An 8,880-nucleotide genomic window follows, 5' to 3' on the forward strand; every position below is an offset into this window, starting at 1 on the left:
CCACTCCAGTATTCTGGCCTAGAGAATTCCACGGACTGCATAGTCCATGGGGTTGCAAAGAGTCGGACATGACTGAGTGACTTTCACTTTCACTACTTTTATGTTGTGTGTTTTTTTCTCCGGTTGACACCTGAGATCACCATAAGAGTGGAGGTTAGCAAAAATGCTTCATAATAGCCTTGACACTGGACCAACATTGATGGGGTAAACTTGAGGGTCTTGCTGAGATGTTTCCCTTGAACGTCACAGCTCTTAACAAGCATTAAGCTCTTAAAGACCGAAAATGTAAGGTGTGGATAGGAACCAACAGCCCGAGGCCCTTTTGGTGGCACTAGTGGTAAAGGACCCACCTGCCAATGCAGGAGATGTAAGAGACACTGGATCAGGAAGATCCCCTGCAGGAGGGCATGGCAACCCACTCCAGTTTTCTTGCCTTGAGAATCCCATCGACAGAGGAGCCTGGTGGGCTACAGTCCATAGGGTCGCAAAGAGACAGACATGACTTAACTGACTTAGCACACATACAAAGGGCTATGAGCAAGATCTGGTTGTAGTTTATTTTCCAGGTAAACTGCACTTTCCCTACTGGCCAGAGACTTTTTGCTGTAAGGATAGGGAAATAGATTGCCTTTGTAATTCCAGCTCAACTTATCTCTTCAGTAGCAGGGACAGGCATTACACCTAAATAACGTATTTTAAAACTCCATAAAGTTTTTTAAAATATAACTTAATTGCAGTTTAGTTGCTTTACAATGTTGTGTTAGAAAAACCCTGAAGTTTACCCCATCAATGTTGGTCCAGTGTCAAGGCTATTATGAAGCATTTTTGCTAACCTCCACTCTTATGGTGATCTCAGGTGTCAACCGGAGAAAAAAACACACAACATAAAAGTAGTGAAAGTGAAAGTCACTCAGTCATGTCTGACTCTTTGCAACCCCATGGACTATGCAGTCCGTGGAATTCTCTAGGCCAGAATACTGGAGTGGGTAACCTTTTCCTTTTCCAGGGGATATTCCCAACCCAGGTATTGAACCCAGGTCTCCTGCAGGAAGTTTTAACTTCCCTGGAAACTCTATAGCCATTATCACATATAATCTTCAGAAAAAGTGGAGAGACCTAATGGAATTTGGAAAGTAAAATCAACAAACTTCTAACCCTAACCCTCAAACTTCCGAGGACTAAAGTATTACCATTAGTCTTAATGGCAATGAGCTCTAACCCCTCTGGGGACCACCTCTAGTTAGCTACTTCTGTGTTAATAACAGACTGCCCCACTCTGTTTTGTCATTTCGCCTCAAATCCTATCCTCTTACAGGCCAGTGTGACTCCATACTACTAAAGACTCATGTGATACCTCTAGATGTCTCCATGAAAGGTTCAAGCTGCATTTTCAAAATATCCACCTCAACAAAGTCTGCATGATCAAAGGGAAACTTCCCTTGAGTCGCAGTGGAAAAGACCTTATTAATAGGCTTCAAACGGAGGATTTTTAGGAATTCTTTGGAAACTGACGATTGCAGAGGTGGACAGCTTCTGCTGCACTTTATATAAATACTATAGGTCAATAGAACAATTTCTGATGAGGGTAAAAGAAAAAAGGCACTGGGCTGTCTACAAGAGACCAGCTGGGCCATAAGACATTTTTCCATGGCCCAGGTTGGGTCATCTAGGATACTATGTCCAGGGTCTATTACAAGGACGAATGATCATCATCTTGTTTTTGGTAACTGCCTGTGGCACTTTTGGCCGACGGAGCCTGTCCAGTCTTAAATGCCACTAAGCAGCCCTTGTCACATCACAAAAGTCAACACAAACATATCTAACACACACTCAAATCTTGTAATGACTTTTCTAACTCCCTTAACTGAAATGCCCCATGGTTCTCTGTGATGTGTAGTCTCCCTCAGTGTGATGAGCTAATAAACCCAACTTTAACTATTGGTAAGTTCTGATGGTCTTTGGTTGAAGCCCACTGATGTTATTAGAAAATTCAAGAGAATCACCTAAAAAGCTTTACACCTAATAGGAGAAGTGAGCTAGTTGACCAGAAGCAAGACCTACTATGAAATTAAATAGCCTTCCTTGACAGACACTTAAAATAATTTTTAAAATTTATTTTATTCATTTTTGGCTGTGCTCAGGCTTTCTCTAGTTGCAGCAAGTGGGGCTATTCTTTACTGCAGTGCACCAGCTTCTCAGTGTGGTGGCTTCTCTCCTTGTGGAGCACAGGCTATAGGTGCACAGGCTTCAGTAGTTGGAGCTTGCAGGCTCAGTAGTTCAGGCTCACGAGCTCTAGAGCACGGGCTCGGTAGTTGCAGTGCATGGGTTTAGTTGTTCTGAGGCATGTGGAATCCTCCTGGACCAGGGATCCAAATTGTGTCTCCTCCATTGGCAGGTGGATTCTTATCCATTGTCAGTTCAGTTCAGTTCAGTCGCTCAGTCGTGTCCGATTCTTTGCGACCCCATGAATCGCAGCACGCCAGGCCTCCCTGTCCATCACCAACTCCCGGAGTTCACTCAGATTCACGTCCATCGAGTCAGTGATGCCATGCAGCCATCTCATCCTCTGTCGTCCCCTTCTCCTCCTGCCCCCAATCCCTCCCAGCATCAGAGTCTTTTCCAATGAGTCAACTCTTCGCATGAGGTGGCCAAAGTACTGGAGTTTCAGCTTTAACATCATTCCTTCCAAAGAAATCCCAGGGCTGATAGCCTTCAGAATGGACTGGTTGGATCTCCTTGCAGTCCAAGGGAATCTCAAGAGTCTTCTCCAACACCACAGTTCAAAAGCATCAATTCTTCGGTGCTCAGCCTTCTTCACAGTCCAACTCTCACATCCATACATGACCACAGGAAAAACCATAGCCTTGACTAGACAGACCATTGTTGGCAAAGTAATGTCTCTGCTTTTGAATATGCTATCTAGGTTGGTCATAACTTTCCTTCCAAGGAGTAAGCAAGCGTCTTTTAATTTCATGGCTGCAGTCACCATTGTACCACCAGACAAATCCAAAGCTGCTATATTCTTGTACATGTCTTTGGCTAACATTTGTGCACATTTCTTTTAGGTGTACACCTAGAAATGGCAGCACAAGTAGATACAGCACAAGTAGATATATGCAGCTCTAGTAGATACTGTCAAATAGCTTTCCAAAATGATTGGTGTACCCATTACATTCCTATGAACTATGAATGAGACCCATTGTTTCCAGAAATCTTTAGGAACACATAGTACTCTTGGATTTTAAGGGTGTTTTTTTTTTTTTTTTTTTTTTGCCTGTTTGAGTGATGAAATAATATTTTGCTATTTTAAGACACAGCTCTCTGATTTACCATGAGCATATGTTCATATGTTATTGGCTACTTGGGTTTCCTCTTTTGTAAAATGTTTTTCTACATCCTTTGCTTGCTTGCTTTTCTATTTCTATTGGATTGTTTGTTAATCTTTTGTCAATTACTGTGTTTTGAAGCTACCTTTTGGGGTAGACATGTCTGTATGTTATTCTAGCAGGTGGGGCTCACAAAGTCATCAAGCTCCCATTAAGGCTGGAAAGAGCAATTAATATTTCCTATTGCCTGGGAGGGGGACACAGATTTATTCAGGAGATTTAGATCTGGAGGAGCCTGAGAGCCAATTTGAGGGATAAGGCAAGAGCATCAGGCATGGATCAACAGCTGAGGACCTCAGGATCTGGCACATCTCAGAAGATGCCTGTGTGAAGACTTTCCCTCCAAGGACAGCCCACTCTCCCCATGTACTCTCTAAGCACCCAGAGATTCAGACTACAACCTGTGGGAAATGAGGGGTGTGGGCTGAAATTACTAATAGGGTTTGGTGTGGCACATCAGAATGGAAATTTCCTTTTGTATTAGGAAACACAAAGTTTCCTTTTGTTTATTATTTCACTGAAAAATTTAAAAACTCCTCTTTGGCCCTATCCTTTGTATTTTGCAATAAAAATTCAGCTTCATGGTCTTGTTTATCCTTTCTTCGTTTTGTTTTGTTTTGTTTTGTTTTGCCACACCTCACTGCATGAGGGATCTTAGTTCCCCAACCAGGAATATCGAACCCGCGCTCTCTGCCAGGGAAGCACGGTCTTAAGCACTGGCCTGCCAGGGAAGTCTTGTTTTTTCTTTCTAATGCTCACTGAGCAAACTCCCAGAGACCAGCCTGAGAATTACCTTTATAATTAACTAAAGGAATCTAAGAAGGAATGGAGATGCTCTCCTGTCCTTTGGCTGTGAAGGAAGAGCTTCCATTCTGCATCATAGAAACAGTTCGCAACATGTGATATGGTGAGGTGCTCAGTTGGGAAACTTTGTCTTGAATCCCCGTACCAAAGCACAGCCCTTTGAGAATGCCCAGGATTGTTGACAACTTAATCTCCATTGAGATAAGGCTGTCCTTGAAATTATTATTATAACAGAGGGTGTTCAGAAATTGTTGCTATGGCCTGTGAAAACCTTCAAATGACACCAGTAATTATGCCAGATAAGGAGTTGTCCTGGAAATTGTGTTGCAAATGACCTCTCTGAAACTCTACACCTTCTAAAGAAGACTATAAATCCCAGCGGTGGGAAGATCCCCTGGAGAAGGGAAAGGCTACCCACTCTAGTATTCTGCCTGGAAAACTCCATGGACTGTATAGTCCATAGGGTCACAAAGAGTTGGACACGACTGAGTGACTTTCACTTTCACTTTCTTTTTGCCACTTTCAGGCTGTATAAGCTCGGCAAGTTGCTTTACTTTTTCTGTACTTTCAGTTTCCTCATATGCATAATGGGGGTAAGGAAAGGAAGGCTCCATTGTCACCACTGAAGTGATCACTGGCACATCCTTCCTCCTCTACAGACTTGTAGGTAATCCGATGACACTGCAGTTCACCTGGAAATGGAGCCCATTAGTCAGCTCCCTAAATTGGCCCTAAATGGGCTTCTTGAGATGGTCCCCAGGTTCCAACATCGGAGCACAGATCTCGGAAGGTGTATCCCTGGGGAAAGCAGCTCTCCCACCCACCTCTGGGCCCTGGGACCAGTGTGGGTAGAGCTTGTAGGGCTGTCCTGCCCATCCAGGCCACATTTTCCAATGGCCACTAAAAGAACAGAGGAAATGAGAATACTCAGACCAAGCAACTCCCAGACTCTGGGTAAGGGTGCACCCAATTCTCCCGTCTTCCTTTTCTCTCACTCTCTAGGTTCTTATTCCACTTCTCTGTCTTGTTCTGACTTTCTCTGCCCCTCAGTTTCTCTCTTTTTTTTTTCCTGCTGTCTCTGTCTCTCCCCAGAGAAGGCAATGGCACCCCACTCCAGTACTCTTGCCTGGAAAATCCCATGGACAGAGGAGCCTGGTAGGCTGCAGTCCATGGGGTCGCTGAGGGTCGGACACGACTGAGTGACTTCACTTTCACTTTTCACTTTCATGCATTGGAGAAGGAAATGGCAACCCACTCCAGTGTCCTTGCCTGGAGAATCCCAGGGATGGGGGAGTCTGGTGGGCTGCCATCTATGGGGTCGCACAGAGTCAGACACGACTGAAGCGACTTAGCAGCAGCAGCAGCTGTCTCTACCAATCTCTATCTCCTCACTTTCACTTCCTCTTTTCCTTCTTTTTTTTAACATGTACTACTTTTGTTTCTTCTCTTTCTTGGACTCTCCTTCTCTGCATCTCCATCTCTCCTTCAATGGCTCTGTAAACTGGGCTTCTCTTTCGCTTGGTATCTATGCGCCTCTCCCTATCTTTTCTTTGCTGTCTGTCTTTGATTTGCCCATCTCTCTTTCCCTAGCCTCTCAGGGTCTCTGCCTGAGGAAGTGGACAGAGGGATTCCCCTACTCCACTGTCAGGGCTGAACCCCATGGTTCTTCCCTGATTATGTCCACATCTCTAACTCCATCCATCAAAGCTTTCCCTTTCCCACCACAAGCAGACAGAGGGATGGCAAACCCCAGGACTCAGGGAGGGTGAGAGCCACCAACCACAGAAATCAAAGCAGAGAAATGAGGGCTGAGAGACGGATCAAGACAGATAGAGGCAGAAATGGGTCTCAGGCAGGGAGGAAGATAGGAAGGAAGAACCTGTGGGCGAGCCACTGTGATCCCCATTGGAAACAGATGGGATTAAATTAGAAATGAGAGAGAGGAAGAAAGAGGATGCAGTTAGGGCACCTCTCTGCCTCTCCGAGGCTGCTTAGCTACAGTGTAAGTGGGCAGGTGGCCTGGGGAGGCCTGGCCTGACAGCCCTCTGTTGGTTCAGCCCCTCAACCCAGCTCAGAACTCTACACTCCCACCTCGGTTTCTCTGCCACCTTGGACTCCATTTGATCCTAAGGGTCTTCCCACTGCATTTCTGACCCTCACACACCTTCTTGTATATCTCTTTCTGCCTCCATCTCTATGTCTTCATTAATGTCTCTGTGTCGCTAGGTGTATGTCCCTCAATTCCTGTTTCTCTCACTCCATCTGTTTCACCCTTGCCTTCTCTGGATTTCTGCAGTCCCTCTTGGTAGAAACCACCCGCGGTCCGATTCCACATTCCCTTATTTTGCGAAGAGAAGCAGACGGTCAGGTCAGGGGGCGGGATCTGAGGACTTGCCCAGGCCCCAACCCCCTCCAGCTCCGGAGACCTGAACGACACCGGAAGCTCCAGCCCCAACTAGGAGCCAGGTGACAGAGCAGATGCTCGGTTTCCACGAGGCCCGCACCACCACGCAGTACCTTTCTACAACTCAGCCGAAGCCCCGAGCCTCAGTTCTAAGCTCAGTCCTCTGCTACCAAATCCAGTACTGGTCCCGCCTGGCCCAGCCAGCAGCCCTAGGAGCCAGAGCACAAGGCCCTGGACTTCACCATGAACCATCCCATGGCCACATGGCTCCAACAGCCTTCCAGACACGGAGACCATGAGATAGGTCCTTAGGTTGGGAGAGGAGGGTGGGATGTCCGGGCAATTGAGGCATTCAAAGGGGTGAGAACTTAAATAGCAGGGGAGGGCAGGGTCTGAAGATGGGGGGTCTAGAGGCTACTGAGGGCTGGGAACCTGCAGGGCTAAAAGGCCTGAAAGGGCAGAGTCCATTTGGAAGGGACATCCCTGGTAGCTCAGAAGGTAAAGAATAAGCCTGTGACCCAGGTAGACCCAGGTTTGATCCCTGGATCATAAGATCCTCTGGAGAAGTGAATGGTAACCCACTCCAGTATTCTTGTCTGTAGGATTCCATGGACAGAGGAGCCTGGTGGATTATCCCTTTCACTTCTGGGGCTTCCCAGGTGGTGCTAGTGGTAAAGAACCCGCCTGCCATTGCAGGAGACTTAAGAGACAGGGTTTCGATCCCTGGATCAGGAAGATCCCCTGGAGAAGTAAATGGCACTCCAGTATTGTTGCCTGGAGAATCCCCATGGACAAAGGAGCCAGGCAGGCTACAGTCCATAGGGTCGCAAAGAGTCTGACACGACTGAAGACACTTAGCCCACATGCAGGAGTCACAGCTATGTCTGGTTCCTCTGCCTTTTGTAAATCCAGCTTGAACATCTGGAAGTCCTTGGTTCATGCACTTTTGAAGCCTAGCTTGAAAAATTTTGAGCATTACTTTGCTAGCATGTGAGATGAGTGCAATTGTTCAGTAGTTTGAACTTTCTTTGGCATTGCCTTTCTTCGGGATTGAAATGAAAACTGACGTTTTCCAGTCCTGTGGCCACTGCTGAGTTTTCTAAATTTGCTGGCATATTGAGTGCAGCACTTTCACAGCATCATCTTTCAGGATTTGAAATAGCTCAACTGGAATTTCATCACTTCCACTAGCTTTGTTCATAGTGATGTGTCCTAAGTCCCACTTGACTTCACATTCCATGATGTCTGGCTCTCGGTGAGTGATCACAGAGATCACAGGGATCTGGCTCAGAGGTGAGTTATCTGGGTGATTGAGATCTTTTTTTGTATAGTTCTTCTGTGTATTCTTTCCACCTCTTCTTAACATCCTCTGCTTCTGTTAGGTCCATACCGTTTCTGTCCTTTATTGAGCCCATCTTTCCATGAAATGTTCCCTTCGTATCTCTAATTTTCTTGAAGAGATGTCTAGTCTTTCCCATGCAATTGTTTTCCTCTTTTCTTTGCATTGATCAGTGAGGAAGGCTTTCTTATCTCTCCTTGCTATTCTTTAGAACTCTGCATTCAGATGGGTATTTCTTTCCTTTTCTCTTTTGCCTTTCACTTCTCTTCTTTCCTAAGCTATTTGTAAGCCCTCCTCAGACAATCATTTTGCCTTTTTGCACTTCTTTTTCTTGGGGATTGTCTTGATCATTGCCTCTTGTACAATGTCACGAACTTCCATCCATAGTTTTTCAGGCACTCTGTCTATCAGATCTAATCCCTTGAATCTATTTCTCACTTCCACTGTATAATCATATGGGATTTGATTTAGGTCATACCTGAATGGTCTAGTGGTTTTCCCTACTTTCTTCAATTTATGTCTAAATTTGGAAGCATGGAGTTCATGACCTGAGCCATAGTCAGCTCCCAGTCTTGTTTCTGCTGCCTGTATAGAGCTTCTCCATCTTCGGATGCAAAGAATATAATCAATCTGATTTCTCTATTGACCATCTGGTGATGTCCATCTGTAGAGTCATCTCTTGTGTTGTTGGAAGAGGGTGTTTGCTATGACCAGTGCGTTCTCTTGGCAAAACTCTGTTAGCCTTTGCCCTGCTTCATTTTGTACTCCAAGGCCAAACTTGCCTGTTACTCAAGGTATTTCTTGACTTCCTAATTTTGTACTCCAGTTCCCTATGATGAAAAGGACATCTTTTTGGTGTTAGTTCTAGAAGGTCTTGTGGGTCATCACAGAACTGTTCAACTTCAGATTCTTTGGCCTTATTGTTGGGGCATAGATGCGGATTACTG

This window comes from Bos mutus, chromosome X, assembly GCF_027580195.1.
Source record: "Bos mutus isolate GX-2022 chromosome X, NWIPB_WYAK_1.1, whole genome shotgun sequence".
NCBI lineage: Eukaryota > Metazoa > Chordata > Mammalia > Artiodactyla > Bovidae > Bos > Bos mutus.